The sequence below is a fragment of the Triticum urartu genome, chromosome 6A (assembly GCF_056163025.1).
Source record: "Triticum urartu cultivar PI428250 chromosome 6A, HENAU_Tu73, whole genome shotgun sequence".
In the NCBI taxonomy this organism is placed as follows: Eukaryota; Viridiplantae; Streptophyta; class Magnoliopsida; order Poales; family Poaceae; genus Triticum; species Triticum urartu.
In genome coordinates this window covers 87,411,604-87,439,334 of record NC_141878.1, presented here as the reverse complement: position 1 = coordinate 87,439,334, position 27,731 = coordinate 87,411,604, and the positions used below count along the sequence as shown (strand labels likewise).

The following is a 27,731-nucleotide window of genomic DNA, read 5'->3' as shown; positions in this document are numbered from 1 at the left end:
CGTTTATAAAAAAAAACTGGACCAAGGCCGGCCAGGCCAAGGCCCAGCCGGGCCAAAGGCCACCGCCCAGGAGCCGTGCGCCTAGCGCTGGCGCAGGAGGCCGCCGCCTCGCCTCTTGCTCTAAACCAAATCCTAGTAGGACTTTTGTCCTACTTCCGTATATTCCTTTTCTATTTCTAGATCTATTCCTATTCCTAGTTTAATTCCTTGTCCCCTATCCCAAGTTTTGTCTCCCCTCACCCATATAAATACCCAAGCACCCCCCTCTAAACACATCAAATCAAAGCTCTCCTCCACACCGCGCCTTGCACCGCCGCCGCGCCGCATCACACCGCGCCCTGCGTCACCGCCGCCGCGCCGCCTCACCCGCGCCGCCACCCCACACCCGCGCCGCCGCCGCACCTTGCCGCCGCCACCCCACACCCGCGCCGTCGCCGCACCTTGCCGCCGCCGCCCAACACCCGCGCCGCCGCCGCACCTTGCCCACGCCGCCGCCCTATGCCGACGCCGCCGGAGCCCCTCACCGGAGACCTCGCCAAGGTTGCCCCGCGCTACATCTATTCTTTTTCTCGGGTCGTTTTCTTCTAATCGTTCCGATTCTTTTCTTCTCTAAACCGTTCCGGTTTTCTAGATCGGTTTTTCGATCGGTTTTTCTTCTCCGAAACCCTAGATCGGATTCGTTTTCTTCTCCGATTTAGTTGCTTTGGACCGTTCGCCGGACCGTTCGTCCTAACGAACGTGATCACCGGATTCTTCTAGGTTAACGACGTCCGTTCGTTTAACCGTTCTTCTTTTTCTTTTCGTCGGATTTATTCCGCGATCGCGATCTCAGATCCGATCTTCTTCCTAGTCTATTTTTCCGCTCATTTATCGGAATCAGGTGATTCAAGCGCCTGGAGTTTCGTCTCGAAATCGCCGTTCCGTCTAATCAACTTGAACAAGCTTTTGTTACAGTAAAATTTTGACCTAGCTTCAACTTGCTAGAACCGAGTTGTTTTCTTCCGCCGTTTGTTTTTCGTTCTTTCTTTGCAACCGGAGTTCTTAAGTTGAACTACCTGGTTCGTTCTCTTGTTCGAGTTTTACCTGTGCATTAGATGAGTACTTATTGTATGCTTGTTGTTTGTCTGCGATAGATTACCCGGATTGCGCCACTTGTTACTTTGAAACCCTAGGACTCGCGGATCATCAGCAAGGCAAGTAACACTTTGATCATACCTTTTCTACAACCCATGTTTTATTGCATTAGATCAATCCTCACACATTGCATGATTAGGATCTAATTAAATTGTGGGATGGGAAGTAGAAGAGGTAGTACCTATTACCTGTATTATTATGAAACCTTTGGGAGTTACTCTACGTTTGCTTATATTGCCATGCTATGCTAGTAGACGTGGATTGGGTGAGTGATATCCATGACAGATGTGAGATTGATAATTTTAATGGTTTGTCTAAGGTGGCAACTTAAACACACATCTGGGTGGATTGAGGCACCTGATGTCTATCAGGACTTGCCTGTTTTTTTTGGACCGCCACCCAGGCTCAAAGGGATCATAAGATCTTTCATGCTAGAAACTTCCGTGTGCAGCCACATGCTACTATGGGCTCTAGCATAGTTGACTAAGTTGTGCGAACTCTTACGGGGTGGACTAGCAGATGTAGGGGATGTAGGTGTACCGGTCTACCCCACAAGTAAGGTGCTAGTGCTTCTGAAAGACTATGTCTCGGTCATCCGTTTCTCAAACACCATGTAGTGCGAGAAAACAAACGGAGGCGATCGAGTCATGTGGGGAAAAGTGCGCAAACCTCTGTAGAGTAACAAACTAATCATGATTAGCCGTGTCCCCGGTTATGAACAACTTGAGTATCTAGTACTTGAATATCGAGTGAATCTCAACATGTTACCTCTAATTAATGTTGTTGGGTTTTAATTATTTTTAATTGGGATTGAGAATGCTGTCAACCATTCTCAATGTTTCACAACCACCATGATAGTTAATTAAAATTTATTCCTTTGCAGTAGGGAAAAATTGGCTTTATGCAAAACTGTAACCATAGAGCTTTCCACCAGCCATATATGCATGTAGTATAGCTGTTTCATTCCATTACTCTCTATGTGTTACTTTGCCAGCATATTCCATGTGCTGACCCGTTTTTGGGCTGCAACGTTAATGTTGCAGACTTTTCAGACGACGATTGAGGTGCGTTTAGGTCGTGGACCTATACTCAGTGATGCCGCTGGAGTTGATGGACCCATTTATCTTCCGAGTCTTCCGCTGTTATCGATATTATATGGCCTTCTGCCATATTTATTGTAATAAGTTCTTTTTGAGCCATCGATGTAATAAGTGTGTGATTGCAACTCTGCTATAAAACCTCGATGTACTGTGTGGTGTCAGCATTACTGATCCAGGGATGACACCGTAGCACAGTAGACGTGATCCATTCGGGTCAGGTCGCTACAACTACTAGGAAAAGGCCTACTAATGACGCACCAGTAGTGCGCCATTAGTATGCCTAGAGGTGCGCCATTACTATCTGACTTAGTAATGGCGCACCACATAGAAGTGCGCCATTAGTAATAATTTTTTTTGCAATTTTTTTCAAATTTGTATTTAAAAAAATCAATTTTTTTATTTTTTTTCTTAATCTCGGGTCACTATGGCTTAATCTCGGGTCAAATCACACTCTGTGGTCAAACTTCCCGGAAGGTCACCCATTCTCACACTACTCCAACCAGAGCATGCTTAACTTCGTAGTTCTATCCAACCCCAGCACCACCTCACTTCACATGCACTTGTTGATATATGTATCATATCAATCCTATTAAACCTTGCTGATGTCTAGGACTTTGTTCATGTTCATGAGTATGATGAAATTTTGAAAAAATATTTCAAACTTCCCGGTCATATTACGTATCATATTTTGAAAAATAATTCAATTTTTTTCGAAAACAATTTTTTTTCTGTTACTAGTGGCGCACCTAGCAAACGGCGCGCCACTAGTAAGTTTGAATTTTTTTCCATTTTTTCCCTCTACATCTTAAAAGCCCCGTAAATTTTCGAGTAGATGATTTTTCATATATAAAACTTTTTAATCCGAGTTCGTATGCAAAAGTTATGCCCATTTTACAAATTCCAGAGAGATTTTGCAAATAAACGAAATTCATATTTGTAAATTTTCCCAACAAGTAGACCACATACAACATGGGGAACTTATTTTATTTTATTTTTTTAACTGAAAAGGCGGTCCACGGGGGGGGTGCATTCAGTGGAATTTTTGGTAAAAGTTAGTAATGGCGCACCGTGGGAGTGGTGCGCCATTACTAATGAAACTAGTAATGGCGCACCACGCCCACGGTGCGCCATTACTAGTTTTGAAAAAAAATAAAACAAATTCTGAAAAAAGTTTTGAAAAAAACTTAGTAATGGCGCACCAGTTGACAGTGCGCCATTACTAGTTTTAACTAGTAATGGCGCACTGTCCACTGGTGCGCCATTACTAGTTTTGAAAAAATAAAAAAATTTGAAAAAAAATTTGAAAAAAATTACTAGTGGCGCACAGTGGATGTGGTGCGCCATTACTAGTTTAACTAGTAATGGCGCACTATCCACTGGTGCGCTATTACTAGTTTTGAAAAAAATGAAAAAAAATTGTTACTAATGGTGCACCGTGGATGTGGTGCGCCATTAGTATTTGGAAACTAATGTTGCACCAACACATGGTGCGCCATTGGTATATACTAATGGCGCACCACATGTCTAGTGCGCCATTAGTGGCCATATCATCGATAGCCCTTTTCCTAGTAGTGATGGGTCAAGTCAATCACATCATTCTCTAATGATGTGATCCCTTTCATCAAATGACAACTCTTGTCCATGGCTAGGAAACTTAGCCATCTTTGATTAACGATCTAGTCTAGTAGAGGCATACTAGTGATACTCTGTTTGTCTATGTATTCACACATGTACTAAGTTTCCAGTTAATACAATTCTAGCATGAATAATAAACATTTATCACGATATAAGGAAATATAAATAACAAATTTATTATTGCCTCTTGGGCATATTTCCTTCAGGAGGATCTTGGGAAGCTTGGACCAGTTGAAAAAACTATTTCAACTGCAAGAGAAGTGACTAGCTTCTTATATGCTGATACAAGGGTATTCAATTTGATGAGGAAATTTCTTGGGATGGACTTGGTTTGCTCTGGTGTTACTCGGTTTGCCACTACTTACTTAAATCTGAAAAGTTTGCTAGACAACAAGAAGGAGTTGACAAGGCTCTTCAGATCAGATGAGATGAATGAACTAGGTTCATACTTGACAAAGGCAAAGGGGGAAAAGCACTCAATGTGGTGCGATCTGAAGTTTTTTGGAAACATGTTGACATGGCTATTAATTTCTTTGAGCCAATGGCTAATGTGCTTTGCAAAATGGACAGTGATGTTCCTGCAATGGGATTCTTCCATGGATTAATGCTTGAGGCAAAGAAAGATAATGCTGTGAGGTTTGATAATGATGAGAGTAAGTACGAAGTTGCTGGGACATCATTGATAAAAGTTGGGATAGCAAGCTCAAGACTCCTCTCCACTTGGCTGGCTATTATTTGAATCCTCACTATTATTACCCAAGCAAGTCAGAGATTGAGCACGATGGATCATTTAGAGCTGCTGTTATTACATGCATCTGCAAGATGATTAAGGACGAAGAAACCCAAGACACTGCAATTGAAGAACTCAACATGTATCAAGATCAGCAAAGATCTTTCGGCCGTGAGATTGCTATAAGGAAAAGGAGAAACAAGAATTTTAATCCAGGTTAGTTAGTGAAGCTAATATGATTGATGAATAAAATGCTTATGTTTTCATTTCTTTAACTATTAACTTGTATAATGTGCAGTAAAATGGTGGCTGAACCATGGCACCAATACACCAAATTTGAGAACTTTGGCATCTAGGATTATTAATTTGACATGCAGCTCATCAACTTGTGAGAGGAACTAGTCAGTATTCGAACAGGTAAAAAAATATTTTTGTAGTTTATACAATTGGGTTTTCTGTTTTCTACATTTGTTAAGTATTTAATTTTATGAACTCTTAGGTTCGTACAAAGAAGCGCAATAGGCTATTGCATGACAGGATGAGGGATCTTGTGTTTGTGAAATTCAACTCTAAACTAAGGAACAAGAGAGAGAACAAAAACAGAGATCCCATAGAGAAAGAAGTAGATGATGTTCTTGCTGATTATGACAATAAGTTCATCACTGGGAAAGAACCAACTGTAGAAGTAGATCAAGAACAAGAGAAAGCTCATGAAGATGCATCGGAAGAGGCACCAAACAGGGCAACATCATCACAGGGACAAGCCAAAAGGAAGAGGATTTCTCGGCCTAGGAAGAAAATCAAGATTGTGAGCCTATAGTCCTTGATGGCTATGTGTGTTGAAACAATGCCGCAAGCTACTTCTTCTTCTGAATCGGAGTCTGATAAGTCTCCTTCTTATTCTAGAGATGAATAGAAGAGAGTGCACCATTACCTTTATGGATTATTTATCTGTAAAACTTCCTAGTTCATCTTTGTGAGGTAGTCAGTGCTCTGTTATATAGTCTGTCTGTCTGTGTCTAGTGTCTACCGAACTATTTGCTTTGTCGCTTGAGAGTTGAGACGATTGCTGAATGTTGGATTAATGGATGACCTTATGGTTCAGTTATTATGTTCATGCTTGTGTCAACTATTTAATCGATGCTGAATTTCTATAGTTTGACATGTACATCTTGCACTTATTTTCGGAATGCTTGCATGTATTCTGCAAAACCGCTATTTGGCATAGCGACAGCTATAGCTGGGAGGATGCCGCTTTTTTCAATAGCCGGCAATTTTGAACATTGTTTGCTACTCATGTTGATCTCCCTAAAGGGAAGTGGTTTAAATATCAGCCACCTATTAAAGAAGAAATTAAAGAACCAGTAATAGCTAAAGATGAAACTATTATCTATAATGTTGATCCAGTTGTTCCTACTTCTTATATTGAAAACCCACATTTTCCTGTTAGGATAAAGGAACATGCTAAAGTTTCAACTGTGGTCAATAAAAGTTATATTAGAACACCTAAACCAGCTGAACAAATCAAAGTAGAACCTAGTGTTGCTATGGTTAAGGATCTCCTTGTTGAAAATATAGATGGGCATGCTATTTACTTCTGTGATGAAACTGCTAGAATTGCCAAACCCGATAAAAAATAAACATAGACCTGTTGTTCGCATGCATGTTGTCTCAGTTAAAATAGGAGACCACTGTTATCATGGTTTATGTGACATAGGTGCTAGCATGAGTACTATTCCTTTTACCTTATATCAAGAAATTATGAATGACATAGCACCCGCTGAAATAGAAGACATATATGTCACTATTAAACTTGCTAATAGAGACACCATCACACCACTTTGGATTGTTAGAGATGTTGAAGTCTTGTGTGGGAAAACAAAATACCCTACGGATTTTCTTGTTCTTGGTTCCCCAAAAGATGACTTTTTCCCCATTATCTTTGGTAGACCTTTCCTGAACACCGTTAATGCTAAAATAGATTGTGAGAAACAAACTGTCGGTGTTAGCTTTGGTGATGAGTCTCATGAATTTAATTTCTAGAAGTTTAGTAGAAAATCTCATAAAAAAGAATTTCCTAGTAAGGATGAAATTATTGGTCTTGCTTTTATTGTTGTACCTCCTACTGATCCTTTAGAACAATATTTTCTAGACCATGAAAATGATATGCATATTCATGAAAGAAATGAAATAGATAAGATTTTCTTTGAACAACGTCCTCTGCTTAAACAAAATTTGCCTATTGAAACTCTAGGAGGTCCTCCTCCACCTAAAGGTTACCCTGTGTTTGAATTAAACAGTTGCCTGACACATTGAAATATGCTTATCTCGATGAGAAAAAGATTTATCCTGTTATTATTAGTGCTAACCTTTCAAAACATGAAGAAGAAAGATTATTGAAAGTTCTAAGGAAGCACCGAGTTGCTATTGGATATACTCTTGATGATCTTAAGGGCATCAGTCCCACTCTATGTCAGCACAAGATCAATATGGAACCTGATGCTAAACCCATTGTTGATCACCAATGTCGGTTAAATCCGAAAATGAAAGAAGCGGTAAGAACGGAAATATTAAAACTTCTGGAAGCAGGTATAAACTATCCTATAGCTGATAGTAGATGGAGATGTGAGCAAACAAATCTTGTCTTGAATTAGGAGAAGTGCCACTTTATGGTTAACGAAGGTATTGTTTTGGGCCACAAAATTTCTGAAAGAGGTATTGAGGTGGACAAAGCTAAGGTTGATGCAATTGAGAAAATGCCATGTCCTAAAGATATCAAAGGTATTCGTAGTTTCCTTGGTCATGCTGGTTTCTATAGGAGATTTATCAAAGACTTTTCTAAAATTTCTAGGCCTCTTACAAATCTTAGTGATGCTAGTGATTATGTTGTTCGTGATGTTCTAGGACAAAGAATTGATAAGAAACTGAATGTTATTCATTATGCTAGTAAAACTCTAGATAGTGCATAAAGAAATTATGCTACTACTGAAAAGGAATTTTTAGCAGTGTTGTTTGCTTGTGATAAATTTAGATCTTATATTGTTGATTCTTAATTGTTCACACTGATCATGCTGCAATAAAGAATCTTATGGAAAAGAAAGATCGTAAACCTAGACTTGTTAGGTGGATTCTCTTGCTACGAGAATTTGATTTGCATATCTGTGGCACCCCGGCCCAGAGCAACCGGTTTACCTTGCATTGCCAGCCCAGAGATCAAGTCTTCTGGCAACACACAACAACATGGCACAGAAACAACCGCTTTATTGATGCTAGCGGATTACATAAGTCTGGTATTACATCAAGATACAAGGCCAAGCGGCACACTCGGTGCGGCTGAACAGTATGTACATTATTTAATGAACATGACGAGGGCCTCGATCACACGAACTATGCGGCAGCAGAAGCACGATGAAGTGGAACTCCATAGCACAGGGACACCAATGTGGACACGGCCTAGACGCGAGATGCGCTCTGATGCGGACTAACTTGCCTGAAAGCTGGCATGACACGCCAGGTCAGTACATTGAATGTACTTGCAAGCTCACAACAAACATAAGCACAATGACAAACAATATCATGACAATTAGTCAGGTTAATGAAATACAATAAAAACTAGTAATGCGGTGAAACCAACATGTGCACCGAGTCTCACAGACTCGCTTACCCGCCGAGTTACCTCGTAACCAAACGGTGACCATACCTGGGTCACAATTGAAACCAATCACTCATGATGCAACTCATGAGTTCATACATCATCACGAAACCAATACCAATAACAATTATTTAGGGTGCAAAATTAATTATAAAAGTTGAACCATGGTGTGACCTACTTCCGAGCTATGCCCATAACCAAGGACGCGGCTATCGATAGATTAAATACACTCTGCAGAGGTAGCGCACTTTACCCACACCGCGGAACCCATGGCCTCGCACTCCCATTCGGGTGGACCAACGGCGTTCCGACGAAACCCTCCCCTTGTCATGACACTCTCCGGCCACTCCGACCAACTCCCTCTCAGGGCTAGGTCTTGGGTGGCCCTGTGCCTGCCGAAGGCACCAACGGCCACCATCGTGGCAAAACGGTCCCAAATGGGGACAAGGTACCATAAAAACAAAAATGAGCACACAAGGTTATGTCTGCTTACCGGGCCAGGGTATGCACGCCCATAACCTTCCCTCGCGGGAGGCACCGGTGAGAGGCACAACAAAGGACCGAATCAAGACCCAATGTGGTCGCACTGAGTAAAACCTGATTCAGTGGCACCATGGGATCAACAACATATTCAAGTTGGACTTAATCAGGTTTAATTTTGAAATAAAAACTTTATACAAAAATCATACTATGCCATGGTCATGCAACTAGTCGACATGTAAAGCTAGAGACTCATACATACGGACCAACATAATTATCTTGCACTACTCAGGATCAAAAACTCTACTGGTTCTACCTCATTTTTAATATCATGCAATATTTTGATTAACTCATAATTCATATGAATATATCACTTACTAAAAGAACCATCATTATTTATCATAGCAAAATAACTAAGCAAGATTTTGTTCTACTTGACTAATCTCGTCCATGCATTCAACTAGAGACTTAAACAAGTATTTCAAGCATGATGAAGTAACTAGCACTCAACAAAATTTACTTTGCAAATTTTAAATGCAAATAAGAACTAATATTCAAGTAGAAAATCGTAGATATTGAGATAACACCATCCAAATGCTGGTGTGGCTTGCCTTAGTGCAGAGGAGGATCACACTCCTCCTGGTTGGCTTCAAGACAAGTCTCACCTTCTAAAAATATTTAAAAACCACAAAAACAAATATCAAAAAACAATCTGAATATCACTAGAAATTCTAGGAAGCAAGGAAAAATTCACATTTTGTTGTGCTGCTAGAGCTTTCTGAAACAAAGACAATGCAAAAAGAATCAAATCATTTGGACTTATGGTTTAGAAATGGTGGCTGGTCAAAGTTTGGGTCAATTTCTGATTAAATTTGAATTAAACAGAAATTCCTGGGGGTGACGTCGAAGGCGTAAAGGAGAAATACGCCTCCACTCGTACTGCTTTGGGCGCGAGTGGTGAGGCTGACGTACGGGACCCACCCGTCAGGAGAGAGAGAGGGGGGAGTAAGATCCGAGCGCGACGGCGCTTCGCTGGAGCTCATGCCGTCGAGGAGGGGGTTTGGGGCTAGATGAGAGGGATAAAAATGAAGCTGGGTTCACAGCGCACCTGCCCGTACCCATGGCTTGCCGTGGGATGGCCGGAGCTGCTCGCAGTCAAGCTCGCAAGCTACGGTGGCGAACGGGACTTGCTAGAGAGGAAGAAGACAATGGCTAGAGGCGGCTCCGGGGGCTCTGCAGCATCTAGGCAGCACCAAGGGACCTCCGATGCCACGCCCGAGCAGTTGGTCGAGCTCGAGAGGCATCGGAGAGAGGTGGACGAGCTGCGGAGTTCGCCGGAGTTCTCTGGTCGGGGCAGATGGCCAGAGGCCTGCCCGACCGGGCTGTGGCCCTTCTACGTGTTCGTGGAGGTGGTGAGGAGTGGTGCGTGGCTTGGAAGCAAGGAGAGAGGCTCTATATATAGCTGGAGCGATGGGGGTATCGTATCGCCGCCGGAGTTCTCTGGAAGCCGACGAAACGCTCCAGTGCGATGGGGCAAGGCTTCAGTGTCTAGGCGGAGGTTGTCCACGCTCGCGGACGAGCATAGGAAGCAGGGGGAAGAGGACAAGGGCATGAGTGCACTATGGCGTTTGGTCGCGTCGTGCCCGTGCTCGTTGCGGCGTCTCCAACATCGGGGAGCGCCAGGGAGGGGTCAAGGATGATGGGTCGGGGCTGGTGGCGAGGCGCGGCAGTCGTCGGCGAGCTCTGGCTCTAGCACGCGCCAAACATAAGTGTTTGCGCTACCCAGAGCGCGTCAAACGTATGCCAAGCACCGTGTCCTCACGCACTCACCGCCCTGGCATGGTCAAAACGACGTCCAAGTGCTGCCAAACCTTGTCTACGCTCGAGTCCACGCAGTGTTTAGTCTAGGAACGTTGAGAACACATAGCCAGGCCGACCAGACTTGACGCAACCAAGTTGGCAAGTTTCTGACCAGAAACTTGGTCGCCAAGTTAAGCTGGCTTATAGATGGCCATTTGGGCTGATCTCCTGTTGTTTAGGTTTTCTTAGGAGGGTAATTAAACTCAAGAAAGATCAGGGCCAAAAGATCAAGGAAAAATGCACTTGATGTACAAAGTGCATTTCGGGTCCAGAATAGAAATGATTTTCTATGGAAAAAATAATACAAAAAGTCATGCAATATTTTTGCTTGGGAAGGTGTACCAAGGTCCAAAGAATATTCAGGAATTATTTTAGAATTTTTGGAGCAAGAAAAATGGATGTTGCGTTGGAGCACAAGTTTCTAAAAAGAGTTTTAGAGAGGAAAATGAATATTTTTCTTTTATGAAAAATATTCATTTGATTATTTTGGGGATTTATTAGAGAAATAAGGTTGAATGGTAAGTAGATAGGTCACTTTGGTGAATGTCAAGGACATGCCCAAGTGACAAGTCCATTTGAAATGATTCCAAAATCCAAATCAATGCAAGGCAAAAACCAAGTTCGAAAATAGAGAGAAAGCAAGTCCGGAAACAGAGAGAAGGCAAAATCCAGGCTGTCACAATATCACTAATAGAAAATGAGCGGAGAACCCCGTGGCTGATAACTTGTTTAGACTTGAAAACACTCTTGATGACCCACAACATATTAATGATAGTTTTCCTGAAGAGCAATTAGCTGCAATAAATGTCTCTCACAACACTCCTTGGTATGCTGACTATGCTAATTACATTGTTGCTAAATAGATACCCCCTAGCTTTACTTACCAACAAAAGAAAAAGTTCTTATATGATTTAAGACACTACTTTTGGGATGACCCACATCTTTATAAATAAGGAGTAGATGGTATTATTAGACATTGTGTACCTGAGCATGAACAGGGACAAATCCTACGGAAATGTCACTCCGAAGCTTATGGAGGGCATCATGCGCGAGACAGAACTACTCACAAGGTATTGCAATCTGGGATTTATTGGCCTACTCTTTTCAAGGATGCTCGTAAGTTTGTCTTATCTTGCGATGAATGTCAAAGAATAGGTAATATCAGTAAGCGTCAAGAAATGCCTATGAATTATTCACTTGCTATCGAACCATTTGATTTTTGGGGATTTGATTACATGGGACCTTTTCCTTCCTCTAATGGGTATACTCATTTTTTGGTTGATGTTGATTATGCTACTAAGTGGGTAGAAGCTATTCCAACTAGTAGTGCTGATCACAACACCTCTATTAAAATGTTTAAGGAATTTATTTTCCCAAGGTTTGGAGTCCCTAGATATTTAATGACTCATGGTGGTTCACACTTTATGCATGGTGCTTTCCATAAAATGCTTGCAAAGTATGATGTTAACCATAGAATTGCATCACCCTGTCATCCTCGGTCTAGCGGACAAGTTGAACTTAGCAATAGAGGAATAAAATCAATTTTACAAAAGACCGTCAATAGGTCCTGGAAGAATTGGTCTAAGAAATTAGATGATGCACTTTGGGCTTATAGAACAACATATAAAAATCCTATGGGTATGTCTCCTTATAAAATGGTTTATGGAAAAGCTTGTCATTTGCCTCTTGAGTTAGAACATAAAGCTTATTGGGAAATTAAAGAACTCAACTATGTTCAAACTTGCTGGTGAGAAGAGGTTATTTGATATTAGCTCATTAGATGAATGAAGAACCCAAGCTTATGAAAATGCTAATTTATTTAAAGAAAAAGTTAAAAGATGGCATGATAAAAGAATCCAAAAGCGTCAGTTTGAGGTTGGAGAATATGTTCTTTTGTACAACTCTCGTTTCAGATTCTTTGCAGGAAAACTCCTCTCCAAATGCGAAGGACCCTATGTTATCGAGGAGGTTTATCGATCTGGAGCTATCAAAATAAATAATGCCGAAGGTACTAACCCGAAGGTTGTTAATGGGTAACGAATAAAACATTATATCTCAGGTTTGCCCATTAATGTTGAAAGCAATATTTGAAGGAAATATGCCCTAGAGGCAATAATAAAGTTGTTATTTATATTCCCTTATATCATGATAAATGTTTATTATTCGAGCTAGAATTGTATTAACCGGAAACTTAGTACATGTGTGAATACATAGAAAAACAGAGTGTCCCTAGTATGCCTCTACTTGACTAGCTCGTTAATCAAAGATGGTTATGTTTCCTAGCCATAGACATGTGTTGTCATTTGATGAACATGATCACATCATTAGAGAATGATGTGATGGACAAGACCCATCCGTTAGCTTAGCATAATGATCGTTTAGTTTCTTCATGACTTATACATGTTCCTCAGACTATGAGATTATGCAACTCCCGAATACCGGAGGAACACCGTGTGTGCTATCAAATGTCACAACGTAACTAGGTGATTATAAAGATGCTCTACAGGTGTCTCCGATGGTGTTTGTTGAGTTGGCATAGATCAAGATTAGGATTTGTCACTCTGTATATCGAAGAGGTATCTCAGGGCCCTCTCGGTAGTGCACATCACTATGAGCCTTGCAAGCAATGTGTCTAATGAGTTAGCCACAGGATGATGCATTACGGAATGAGTAAAGAGACTTGCTGGTAACGAGATTGAACTAGGTATGATGACAAAGGGAACAATGCACTAGTAGGAAAAGGGCTATAGATGGAAATGACACTAATGGCGCACCAGACATGTGGTGTGCCATTACTATATACTAATGGCGCACCATCTGTTGGTGCGCCATTAGTGTGGAAGACATTAATGGCGCACCAGGCACACGGTGCGCCACTAGTAACAAAATGTTTTTTTCATTTTTTCAAACATACTAATGGCGCATCCGGGCAGAGTGCGCCATTAGTAGTTAGAACTACTAATGGTGCACCAGCCGTAGAGTGCGCCACTACTGTAATTTTTTTTTTACTTTTTTGCAAAACTACTAATGGCGCACCGTTGCATAGTGCGCCATTACTAGTTTAAACTAGTAATGGGCACTTTTTTCTTACTTTTTGATATCATGAGTATTTTTAAATTTCATGGGCACTTTTTGAATTCATGAATATTTTTTCAAATTTGATGATATTTTTTCATATTCCATATGAAAAAATATTGAATATTCATGAGGACACTCGATCTCGATCCCCCTCCCTCTCGATAGCTATCCCCCTCGCCAGATCCCCCTCGCCGCCGAGCACCCCCCCGCACCCTCCCCCCGCTCCACCACCATCGACGACCCCCCGCACCCTCCCCCGCTCGACCGCCGCCGATGACCCACCGCACCCTCCCCCGCTCCACCGCCGCTGACGACCCCCCGCACCCTCCCTCGCTCCACCGCCGCCGCCGATGATATTTTCAAATAACAAATTTGATGATATTTTTTTAAAAATTATTACTGTTTTTATAAAAAATTATTACTGTTTCATATTCATATTCATTTTCTAAAAAATAATTATAAAAAATTGTAGACTACAATTGTTGTTAAACAACAATTATTACTATTTTTATAAAAAAAATTACTGTTTCATATTCATATTGATTTATTAAAATAATAATAATAAATATACTAATGGCGCACCGGCCTGGTGGTGCGCCATTGCTATCTAAAAAAAGATTTCTAATGGCGCACCGGCGGTGGGTGCGCCATTGCTATCTAAAAAAGATTTCTAATGGCGCACCGACGGGTGGTGTGCCATTAGTAAGCTTCCCCCTATAGCTAAGTCCTCCCTCTCCCTCGCCAAAGATCCCCTTTCGTCCCTCTCTCCCTCGCCAGACCCACGCTGCTGCCGCCCCGACCCCCGCCGGACTCCACCCCCGCCGCCCACGCGCCCCCACCCCCGCCGCCCCCACTGCCCCCGCGCCCCCACGCCCCCACCCCCGCCGCCCCAACCCTCAACGTCTTTGCCTTCCTCCTCGCCGTTGGCGCCGAGCAGCGACGCAGCACCGTACGCCCCCCGACCCTCCTCCTCCCCTTCCCCTCCTCCTCCTCCCCTTGCCCCCCCCCCCGCCTGCGCTGGGGCTGACGGCCCCTTCTCTGTCTCGCAGGGCAAGGTCTCCGGCACCTCTACGACACCGACGCCTCCACCGTCTAGGGCGTCTGCGCCTTCTTCCACCTCCGGCCACCGCGGCCTCACCGTCGATCCCCGCACGAGCTCACCATCGTCTTCCTCTCGGTGAGCTGCACCGGTTCCCCTCCCCCCCCTTCTGTTAACTGAACATTGTCTGGTTTAAGTTCTGTTAACTGAAAAAGTTTAGATTCATAAACATTGTTGGACTGATAGGAAGTTTGTTGAACAGAGCAATCTACACCTGTAATTTGTACTATTATGCCTCTATTGATTGTGATCTCTGCACATGTTTAATGTCTATGCTGTTGTGCGGCTGTTATGTGTGTCTATGTCGGTGAGCTTGTGTTATGCACTTCTGCGTTTTGATGTCCCCCCTTACCTTAGTTTTTTCATCTCACTGGTCCTTTTCATTGTATTGGTCCTTTTCATTTTTGTCAAAGAGGCTCCGAGTTCTCTCTTCACTTGTGTGGTGATTGTCTTGGTCCTTTTCATTTTTTTCATGGCATTCTTGAGGTGATGATGTGTCTGAGGGCATGAACCATGATCAAGTTGAGTTCAGATTTCATTAGATTGGATGGATTATCATGCCTTGTGTCCTAATAGTTGGATATTTGAGTAGTATTGTCAACAGTAATAACTTTTACATGTTTGCATTGCTTCCAAGAGTAACAGCAGGTGCTTATGACACCTTTAGGAGATCTACTCATCTCTAATCATGCTACTCAAGGATAGGAACCGTAGGCATCTCTATATTTTTTTTTCAGTGTCCTTTATTGGTGGTTCTATGATGTAGTCTAGATGAAACCAATTGCATGCATTGAGAAATAGAGTATTAAAACAGGACTTGACGTGGTTTTCCACTTAGCTATCTAAATTGAGAAAAAACATAGCTTTTGCGGTCTCTGAGGCAAAACTTGCTACTCCATATACAACTAATACTACTACTAGACAAGATACTACTCCATATACTACTAATACTACTACTGTATTTCATTTCAAAGTTCAAAATGCTGGTACTGAGATTTTCATTTCGAATGAGTGATGTTTTTCCTAGCAGTAGAAAAAACATAGCAACTTCTCTGTTTTTATAAAGTTGTTCTTATATGGGTGAAACTTCACTTGTTTTTAGGCTAGTGCAGGGTGTTGCTTCTTCTGTATGGGCCAACTATGTCACAAATAAATTGTTCCTTCTTCTGTATTAGACAAGTAATGACTTTTAAAGATGATGATCATCTTGCTAGTTTGCTGGGTTTTGTCTCCGACCATTGTGTCGTGATGAATTTGCAGGTACCCCGAGAGGCCCTTGAGTTTGCCATAATGTCGATTAACTTCTGTTCCGACAAATTCGGGTACTCCATATGTCCTATTTTTAGCAAAGGCCATGCCGAAATTTTCCGTGAATTTTAGCATGACTTTGCTAAAAATAGGACATATAGGGTACTTGCGACTAATGCATGCATCGGCGTTGACAAAACCTAAATGATGAAAGCTTAGGCTTCTAGGGTGCCTCGACGTCGACAAACCCTAAATGATAAAAGCTTGGCTTTTAGGGTGCCTCGGTGTCGATAAGAACCTAAATGATGAAAGCTTAGGCTTTTAGGGTGCCTCAGCGTCGACAAACCCTAAATGATAAAAGCTTAGCTTTTAGGATGCCTCGGTGTCGACAAACCCTAAATGATGTAGTTTTGAATTATGAACGTAGGATATGTCGTCATCATCATCGGACGACGAAAGTCTCCCGGCGGAGTGCGACTGGTGCCACGACAATCGAGGTCTGTGCGACATGCCTCACCTGGACGATGATCGGCGCTTCAGCATTAAGCTCGAGGAGACCTTCGAAGTTGAAACGGTACACAACGACGACAAGTGTTATTTTCATAATTAAGCATGACTTCAACTATTTCAACGTGTAATTTTCATCTTTTACAATTCGAGTATAGCTTATCCCATGCCATGCAAGACGCTATGTCTTGGAGAGGATGGATTTTGAAGACCATGAAATTTCTGAAACAAAGAAAATTCACCTAAGGACTCATCACGATGTGGACTTTGAAGTAAATCTATATAATTCTGAGAGCGTAACCCATTTTGGTTGAAAAAATTGGGAAGCATTTTGCAAGATGTATGGTTTTGATGAGGGTATACTTATCACCATGGATCTTGGTAATCCTGACATCAACCAAGACAATATGGACATTTGGGTCCTTGTTGATACGCCTCCAGTTCTACCGCTATGTGAGTTTCTCAAACATAGTTATTAGCTAATTTATATTGTTTATTTCAAAATAGTTGACAGCTTATTTCCATTGACAGCTTATTTTTATTGTTCAAAGAATGTGCGGGAGATGGTAGACAAAACCCACTACACCGATGGCTCCGAATTAACAACTTACAAGGAGAAAAATCATCTGGTCGGATTTTGTACTGACATTGAGAATTACACTATCCACAATCAAACTCCTCAACATTATGGTAAATACGTGCCACTAGTGCATGTGTTCAACTACGGTAACTACCATGGAGATACCCTGGTAAGATTTTTACTATTACGACATCCGTGCATCTTTTGCATACTTCTAAAACTAGTACATCATTGCTAACTATGAAGTTATTACTATGTTTTTCAATAGATGATCCCAGAGAATTGTGTGCCTCATATGATGTATCAGAAAGGTAGTGTTAATGTTTTGAACATACAGCCAGGTCGTCCTACGAATCTCAACTGTCCATACGAGATTTCTAAAAGAAGTGGAGACATGAAAATCAAAGGATGGAAAAAATGTATGGATAGTCGTAAGGAGCTTCTTGGAAGCAAAAGGAAGCGAAGCGCAAGAATTGGAGACATGATGTTCTCCATTCTCCATAATGGAGAGTCAGGGTCTATATTGTTTTATGCTATTTTAGCTTAAATAGGGTATTTAGGTCCTGCCTAATACTGATGATCATGTGCTAAGAACAATTAAGTAGGGTTGGTTCGATGACTATCAAGATGATGATTGTATGACTTGTTATGAATAACGAGTAGAAGTTGTATGATGATGATTAGTAGGACTTCTTAGGATTAGTATTACTTCCGACAAAATCGATACTCGCGGTCTCGAGACTTGTAATGTTTTATCTTTGTTCAGTCTTTTGAATTCGAAGACTAATATGATGAATTGTATTCGGAGACTAATCTTCTATTGTATTCGATGAATCTGCTGTTGCTGTGTGCTACCGTCTATATTCAGTCAAATAATATATTTTGTGACCTGTGCAAAAATCAGAAAAGTAAAAAAAAACCTAATATTCATACTAATGGCGCATCACTACAGAGTGCGCCATTAGTATGCCAAGTATACTAATGGCGCATCCATCCGCAGTGCGCCATTAGTGTGCCAAAGCACATGGTTAAATATGGCCCTGGGAGGCATACTAATGGCGCACCTGTGGTGCGCCATTAGTAATAAATACTAGTGGCGTGATACTAATGGCGCACCAGTGATGCGCCATTAGTAGGCAAAACTGGTGCGCCATTAGTAGGCCTTTTCCTAGTAGTGACGTATGTTGTTATGCGGTTTGACCGATAAAGATCTTCATATAATATGTAGCAGCCAATATGAGCATCCAGGCTCCGCTATTGGTTATTGACCAGAGATATGTCTAGGTCATGTCTACATAGTTCTCGAACCCGTAGGGTCACACGCTTAACGTTCGATGATGATTTGTATTATGAGTTTCGTGTTTTGATGAACCGAAGTTTGTTCGGAGTCCCGGATGAGATCACGGACACGACGAGGAGTCTCGAAATAATCAATACATAAAGATTTATATATTGGAAGGTTACATTCGGACACCGGAATGGTTCGGGTTGTTTCGGATAAGTTTCAGAGTACCGTGGGTTACCGGAACCCCCCCGGAAGTTCATGGGCCTTCATGGGCCCTAGAGGAAAGGAGAGGAGGGCCACAAGGTAGGGCCCCCCCATGGCTAGTCCGAATTGTACTAGGGAGGGGGTGGCGCCCCCTCTTTCCTTCTCCCCTCTTCCTCCTTCCCTCCTTCTCTCTCTCTTGGATGGAAGGGGACTCCAACTAGGATTGGGAATCCTAGTTGGATCCCCATGGCACGCGCCCCCTCTAGTCCGGCCTCCTCCTCCCCCCCTTTATATACGTGGATAGGGGGCACCCCAAAGGACACACAAGTTTCTCTTAGCCATGTGCGGTGCCCCCCTCCATAGTTACACACCTCGGTCATATCGTCATAGTGCTTAGGCGAAGCCCTCCACCGGTAAACTTCATCATCACTGTCGCCATGCCATCGTGCTGACGGAACTCCCCCTCGGCCTCAACTGGATCAAGAGTTCGAGGGATGTCACCAAGCTGAATGTGTGCTGATCGCGGAGGTGCCGTACGTTCGGTACTTGGATCGGTTGGATCAGGAAGACGTTCGACTACATCAACCACGTTACTAAACGCTTCCGCTTTCGGTCTACGAGGGTACGTGGACACACTCTCCCCTCTTGTTGCTATGTATCTCCTAGATAGATCTTGCGTGATCGTGTGAAAATTTTGAAATACTGCATTCCATAACATTGGCATCCGAGCCAGGTTTATGCGTAGATGTTATATGTACGAGTAGAACACAAAGAGCTGTGGGCGATAATAGTCATACTGCTTACCAGCAATCTCTTACTTTGATTCGGCGGTATTGTTGGATGAAGCGGCCCAGACCGACATTACATGACCGTGTTCATGAGACTGTTTCTACCGACGTGCTTCGCACACAGGTGGCTAGTGGGTGTCTGTTTCTCCAACATTAGTTGAATCGAGTTTGACTACACTCCGTCCTTGTTGAAGTTTAAAACAACACACTTGACGAAAAATCATTGTGATTTTGATGCGTAGGTAAGAATGTTTCTTGCTAGAAGCCCGTAGCAGCCATGTAAAACTTGCAACAACAAAGTAGAGGACGTCTAACTTATTTTTGCAGGGCATGTTGTGATGTGATATGGTCAAGACGTGATTATATAAATTGTTGTATGAGATGATCATGTTTTGTAACATAGTTATTGGCAACTGGCAGGAGCCATATGGTTGTCGCTTTATTGTATGAAATTCAATCGCCATGTAATTGCTTTACGTTGTCACTAAGTGGTTTCGATAGTCGTGGAAGCAATAGTTGGCGAGACAACAACGATGCTTCGATGGAGATCAAGGTGTCAAGCCGGTGACGATGGTGATCATGACGATGCTTTGGAGATGGAGATCAAAGGCACAAGATGATGATGACCATATCATATCACTTATATTGATTGCATGTGATGTTTATCCTTTATGCGTCTTATTTTTCTTAGTTCAAGGTATAAGTGCTCTCCCTGAGTATGCACCAAGAATTTGGCGGATAAGAAGGATGGAAAAGTGAAAGGTATATTTGATATACATGTTATTGATGTGTACCTTACTAATGCTCATAGTAGCGCCTGGGTATTTGATACTGGTTCTGTTGCTCATATTTGCAACTCGAAACAGGGGCTATGGATTAAACGGAGATTGGCTAAGGATGAGGTGATGATGCGCGTGGGAAATGGTTCCAAGTCGATGTGATCACCGTCAGCACGCTACCTCTACATATAACTTCGGGATTAGTTTTAGACCTGAATAATTGTTATTTGGTGCCAGCGTTAAGCATGAACATTATATCTGGGTCTTGTTTGATGTGAGATGGTTATTCATTTAAATCAGAGAATAATGGTTGTTCTATTTGTATGAGTAATATCTTTTATGGTCATGCACCCTTGATGAGTGGTCTATTTTTGTTGAATCTCGATAGTAGTGATACACATATTCATAGTATTGAAGCCAAACCATACAAGTTTAATAATGATAGTGCAACTTATTTGTGGCACTACCATTTAGGTCATATTGGTGTAAAGCGCACGAAGAAACTCCATGTTGATGGGCTTTTGGAATCACTTGATTATGAATCACTTGATGCTTGCGAACCATGTGTCACAGCCTGATTTTTGGCCCTTTCTTTTTCATTTGTTTTTCTGAGAGTTTTGCTTGAGTTTTCTTTTTCCGTGGCTTTGTGGTCTGGAAACTGAAGAAGATGAACTCTTCTTTGCTTCCAGAGTGGCTTGTCATACCCAAATCCTTCCCTAGAACTTTCCATTTTCATCCTAGCCCAAATCCCAATATTCTTTTTATTGGGAATATTCCTTTTCTATTAAAGGAATAACTCAATTTGCCCTAGGTTGTGAAGCAACCTATATTTCCATCACTCCTAAGTTCCCAAATAATTCTCATAATTTTTTTGGGTCATATCTTCCTCAAATATGGCAAAATATTTCATTTGCCATGTTTCCCATCATGCTCAATAAATTCCTTTCCTATTCTGTCCTAGATGGCAGATACTGAAGCAAGTGCCATCTACCTTTGCCCAATTGACCCCAAACTTCTTGGACACCTTTTCATGTCCAAATAATTGTCTCATGACAAATTTCAACTTAATTTGCCTAGTAAAAATTCCTGAGCAATTTTTCAAAGTTCCTGTCTGAGGGAATTGGTTGTGAAGGAAGTACTAGCTAGGCATATCCAAATGAGTTGAAATTTATGCATGACCTCAATATCATCATATCATAGCCCTCCACCAAAGTTGAGCTCATGCAATGTATCCATGTGAGCTGAGCATCAATTCTTTGGTTCTGTCCAAATTTTCAGTTAATGAAGCAAGTATATTTTATCTTGCTCCATTATGGTTGTAAATTTTCCTAGGCCTTCTCTTATCCATATAACCTATCTCCACACAATTTGGGCATATTTCATCTAGCCATTTTTCCTCTAGAATTTTTGCAAGTTTCTTGTCAATGGAAATGTTTGAGAAGGAAGTACCATTTTGGTTTATCCAATTGGTATGAAACCTTTTGCAGCATCTTCATATGGCCAAATAACCCTGCCTTGCCAAATTTCAGCTCAAGTGGCTTCTCCATTTAAGTGCACCATCATGATCTTCATTTTGGACCAGATTACTTAGTTGTAAAGCAACTACATTAATTATTGGTCCATTTTCATCCAAAATTCACAGGATCGTAGTCCTCCCGTAGATAAACACCCTAGACAACTCCATTTGACCCAATCAGCTCCCTGTTGATCACCAGTGCTCATCCAAAACTGATACAGCAAAGTTTCAGCGATGCCACACTCCTCTCGTTGTCTCCTCCTCTTGATCCATCCAATCCCTCAGCTTATATATGATGAAGGGACTCATCACTAGACAATGTTTCCCTGCCTATTGCGTCCCCTCCTTGCCGGTCACAGTGGTGACCGCGTTGTTTGCACGCGCGCTGGCAGCGTTGGACGCGCTCTGGGCGTCGGGACGCATCGGCCAGCTCAGCATCGACGGAGCTCGCGTGTCCGCTGGTGGCGACCTGACTCCCCTCCCTCTCACATCGCCCTCGACCTCTTGCCCCCTTTCCAAGCCTCCTCGCCGGAGCTAGACGCCGCGCGTCCACGGGCGCACAGTGCCGACAAGGCATTAATGGCGCCGTGGCTTGTTCCCTCTCCTGTCCCGGAGCTCCTCTCGTCTCCGTGGCCCTCGTCCACTTCCCCCTCGTCGTCGTTCGAGCTTGGCCGCGTGTACATGCGTCCGCAGTGCCGGACACATGTCCGCAACGGCACCCGAGCCCAACCGCCTTGCCGTGCCTATATAAGCTCACCCGGAGCCCCTCCCGAGCGTCCAGCGGCCTCACCCCACTCCCAGGACCCCGCCTAGCCAGCCCCTCGAGCTCGAGGAGCTCTGTGTGGTCGCCATGGACGCCTCGGCCGCCGGCCTTCTCCTCTTAAATTCGGTCAACCGGAGCCTTTCCCCTCCTCCTAGCCACCACCAGAGGCCTACACCATCGTCCTAGACCTCTCCCCGTAGATCCTCCCCTCACCTACACCACCGGGGCGCCGTGTCCAGTTTTGGCCGACATCGTCGTCCGTCGCGGCCAAGGTCGTGCCCGCTTTGGTGCATCTCAGCGCGTGAGAGTAGGTCGAGCAGGAGCGCCTAGTCGTCCTGATCACTCCGGTGACTGGAGCGTCGCCGGGGATGGCCGGAGCTGGGAGAACGGCCGCCGGCGCCGGCCCTGTCCTCTGCTCCGTCGGGCGAACGACGAGGGAAGGAGACGACGCCCACGTCCCTCCCTTCCAGCTGGCCGCGGGCCCGCGCGTCAGTGAGCCAGCCACCGGCCCCGCGTTGACCCACCTGCCCACATGGATAAGTGACGGGCCCCGCCCCGTGGGACCCGCACGTCAGCGGGATAAGCCCGGCCCCGCACTGCCACGTCAATTAAGTAGAAGCACATTTTCCAGAAGACGTTTTCGTATTTGGAAAGCGTATTCTGTGTTTCCTGCGGCTGAAAGTGTGCTTTCCTTTACAGGAAACGTATTCACTTGAATACGCTTTCAGTTTTTCTGTCCAGGCCCTGTTTGAAAATATTTTTCTTGTAGATAGGTCCCTGGAAGAAAACTCCTCCTAACTTTTTATCCGTAGCTCCAATCGAGGTGAATCCAACGCCCATGTCTTCGTCTCGTCGAGCCCGTTCTGTTCCCACCATTTTCCATATGTTTCAACATTCTGAAAATGACCATTTTGCCCTTACCCCAATCAACCCCCTCCGAGAGAGTACCCTTTCCGGCGATTCCTTCCGCGGTCATTCCACGCTTCTTCCCGGAGCCTTCTCCATCCCCAGGCAAGCCACAGCCACCATTTGCATGATAGCCATGCAGAAGCATTGGTTTCAACTTAAATCTTTAATAAATGTCTGTTTGTTTTGCTACTGCTGTTGGTATTTCGGTTATGCTTATGGATCGATGTTTACCGTCATGCTATGTTTTCTTGTGCTCTATTATTATGCTTTTCATTCTAGTATTACTTTCTTATGGACCATGTTTGGTAATAGTACATGTTGGTGATGGTCTTTGGTGCCTGACTATCATCGGTTCCGAGTACTGTTGTTAAGCATGTTCCTTTGCATCTAGTTGATTAAATACTTACATGGTAGTTTTATCGGTATGTTCTTGCATGATATTTATTGTTGATGCTAGTGGTCATGTTATGCTGTGAGTAGTGTTCTAGTTGTGATATTCATGCTCGTCAGTATGCCATGCTCATCTGGATAAATGATTTAAATGTTGTTGTTCTGCTCATTGATTATGTTGCACCTCCATGCTTATTTTGATATCATGTTCATGCATTGTAGTTGCATCATGTTAATTTATCATGGCTCAGCATATTGCATTCAAGTTTAACCGGATTAAATTGAACTTGAACAACTGTTGGCTGAGTCATGGTGCCACCATATCGATCTGACCAGTGCAACCACGCTTACCCTATGGGAGGTCCTAACTGGGTCTATTGTCATGCCTCTCACCGGTGCCTCCCGCGAGGGAAGGTTATGTGCGGGCGCTACCTTTGCCTGGTAGGACGGCATAAGCCTTGTGTGCCCATGTTTGGTTTTGAGCTCATGTCCCGGTTTGGGACCGTTTTGCCACGACGGTGGCCGTTGGTGCCTTTGGTAGGCACAGGGCCACCCAGGACTTAGCCCAAAGGGGAGTTGGTCGGAGTGGCCGGGGAGTGTCATGGCAGTAGATCGTTTTTGTCGGAACACCGGGTCCGCACGTATGGGAGTGCGAGACCATGGGTTCCATTGTGTGGGTATAGTGTGCTAACCTCTGCAGAGTGTGTGTTCAATCTATCGATAGCCGTGCCCGCGGATAAGGGCCCAGTTCGTGTCGGTCACACTATGGGTCAATAGTAATAATAATTTTCTTAATAACAACCCTGGTTCGATGATGAAAGAAGTTGGTTGATACTTATGTGATCATGAGAGGATCACTCTGGTATCGTGGATACCGACTTGTTGGGTATTTGTGATGTTATGCGAGAGTCAAGGGTAAAGATCAAGCTCCTTGTGGTCATAAATGATTACTACGGTATTGTTAATACCAAGCTTGATTGGATACTGAGATGATTGTGTGATATCCATGATGGTAAGTGATACAGGTGATGGTTACGAGGTAACCCGAACAGAGTAAGTTGGTGCATGATAGTTTCATCATGTTGCATGCTAGTCTCATCATGTTCATATGTTTATGCCATGCTCGTATTGTTCTAGTTGTATCATCTTGTTCATGCTATGATTGATCTGATAGAATCATGTTAGTCCTTGTTAACCTATAATTGCCATGCTATTGTTTGTCTTGATTGCTTTGGTTGCTGTGAGCTTGCAAGTACATTCAATGTACTGACCTGGCGTGTCATGCCAGTTTGCAGGTCATGCGGGATATGATTGCTTGTTTGCCGTGGATCCCTTGTTTGCGCGCTAGGATAAGCGTTCCAGTAAAAGTCCCTGTGGAGTGGAGTTCACCACCGTTGTTGCTTCTCTGCTACCAGTAGTCCTTTCGCTGCATCGTGTTGTTCTGCTGCTTGCATGGAGCAACCCTGGTAGGCGTAGCATTGCCATGCCGATGTAATCCCCTTGTACCCCAATAGATTGCAATAAAGAGCTGATTTGTTCTATGATAAGTAGTGACGTATTCCAGAAGACTTCTCCTTGATCTCTGGGCTAGAATACAGGGCGTTCCGATTTCTCTGAGCCAGCGTGCCACACCATGCCTCATGGGCAAGATGACTAAGACTCCATTCTCCGGAGCAATGGAGCGAGCAATAGACTTATTGGAAATAATACATACTAATGTATATGGTCCAATGAGTGTTGACGCTCGCGGCGGGTATCGTTATTTTCTGACCTTCATAGATGATTTGAGCAGATACGGGAATATCTACTTAATGAAACATAAGTCCGAAACATTTGAAAAGTTCAAAGAATTTCAGAGTGAAGTGGAAAATCATCATAATAAGAAAATAAAGTTTCTGCAATCTGATCGTGGAGGTGAATATTTGAGTTATGAGTTTGGTCTTCATTTGAAACAATGCAGAATAGTTTCGCAACTCACGCCACCTGGAACACCATAGCGTAATGGTGTGTCTGAATGTCATAACGGCACTTTATTAGATATGGTGTGATCTATGATGTCTCTTACTGATTTACCGCTGTCATTTTGGGGTTATGCTTTAGAGACGGCTGCATTCACGTTAAATAGGACACCATCGAAGTTCTTTCAGACGACACCATATGAACTGTAGTTTGGCAAGAAACCCAAGTTGTCATTTCTTAAAGTTTGGGGCTGCGATGCTTATGTGAAAAAGTTTCAACCTGATAAGGTCGAACCCAAATCGAAGAAATGTGTCTTCATAGGATACCCAAAGGAGACTGTTGGGTACACCTTCTATCACAGATCTGAAGGCAAGAGATTTGTTGCTAAGAATGGATCCTTTCTAGAGAAGGAGTTTCTATTGAAAGAAGTGAGTGGGAGGAAAGTAGAACTTGATGAGGTAACTGTACCTTCTCCCTTGTTGGAAAGTAGTTCATCACAGAAATCAGTTCCAGTGATTCCTACACCAATCAGTGAGGAAGCTAATGATGATGATCATGAAACTTCTGATCAAGTCACTACCGAACCTCGTGGGTCAACCAGAGTAAGATCCGCACTAGAGTGATACGATAATCCTGTTTTGGAGGTCATGTTACTTGACTATGACGAACCTATGAACTATGCGGAAGCGATGATGAGCCCAGATTCCGCAAAATGGCTTGAGGCAATGAAATATGAGATGGGATCCATGTATGAGAAGAAAGTATGGACTTTGGTTGACTTTCCCGATGATCGGCAAGCCATAGAGAATAAATGGATCTTCAGGAAGAAGACTGACGCTGACGGTAATGTTACTGTCTACAAAGCTCGACTTGTTGCGAAAGGTTTTTGACAAGTTCAAGGAGTTGACTATGATGAGACCTTCTCACCCGTAGCATTGCTTAAGTCTGTCCGAATCATGTTAGCAATTGCTGCATTTTATGATTATGAAATTTGGCAAATGGATGTCAAAACTGCATTCCTTAATGGATATCTTAAAGAAGAGTTGTATATGATGCAACCAGAAGGTTTTATTGACCCGAAAGGTGCTAACAAAGTGTGCAAGCTCTAGCAATCCATTTATGGACTGGTGCAAGCCTCTTGGGGTTGGAATATAAGCTTTGATAGTGTGATCAAAGCATATGGTTTTATACAGACTTTTGGTGAAGCCTGTATTTACAAGAAAGTGAGTGGGAGCTCTATAGTGTTTCTGATATTATATGTGGATGACATATTGTTGATCAGAAATGATACTGAATTTCTGAATGTCATAAAAGGATACTTGAATAAGAATTTGTCAATGAAAGACCTCGGTGAAGCTGCTTATATATTGGGCATCAAGATCTATAGAGATAGATCAAGACACTTAATTGGACTTTCACAAAGTACATACCTTGAAAAAGTTTTGAAGAAGTTCAAAATGGATTAGTCTAAGAAAGGGTTCTTGCATGTGTTGCAGGGTGTGAAGTTGAGTCAGACTCAATGCCCGACCACTGCAGAAGATAGAGAGAAAATGAAAGTCATTCCCTATGCCTCAGCCATAGGTTCTATCATGTATGCAATGCTGTGTACCAGACCTGATGTGTGCCTAGCTATTAGTTTAGCAGGGAGGTACCAAAGTAATCTAGGAGTGGATCACTGGATGGCGGTCAAGAACATCCTGAAATACCTGAAAATGACTAAGGATATGTTTCTCATTTATGGAGGTGACAAAGAGCTCGTCGTAAACGGTTACGTCGATGCAAGCTTTGACACTAATCCGGATGACTCTAAGTCGCAAACCGGATACGTATTTATATTGAATGGTGGAGCTGTCAGTTGGCGCATTTCCATCCAGAGCATCGTGGCGGGATCTACGTGTGAAGCGAAGTACATAGCTGCTTCGGAAGCAGCAAATGAAGGAGTCTGGATGAAGGAGTTCATATCAGATCTATGTGTAATACCTAGTGCATCGGGTCCAATGAAAATCATTTGTGACACTACTGGTGCAATTGCCTT

General features: G+C 43.0%; 1 pseudogene; it reads left to right on the top strand.

Annotated features, from left to right (window-relative positions):
- Positions 1–5,419, top strand: part of LOC147964131 (uncharacterized) — a 66,437-nt pseudogene extending 61,018 nt beyond the window's left edge.
- The last annotated feature ends 22,312 nt before the right edge of the window (positions 5,420–27,731 follow it).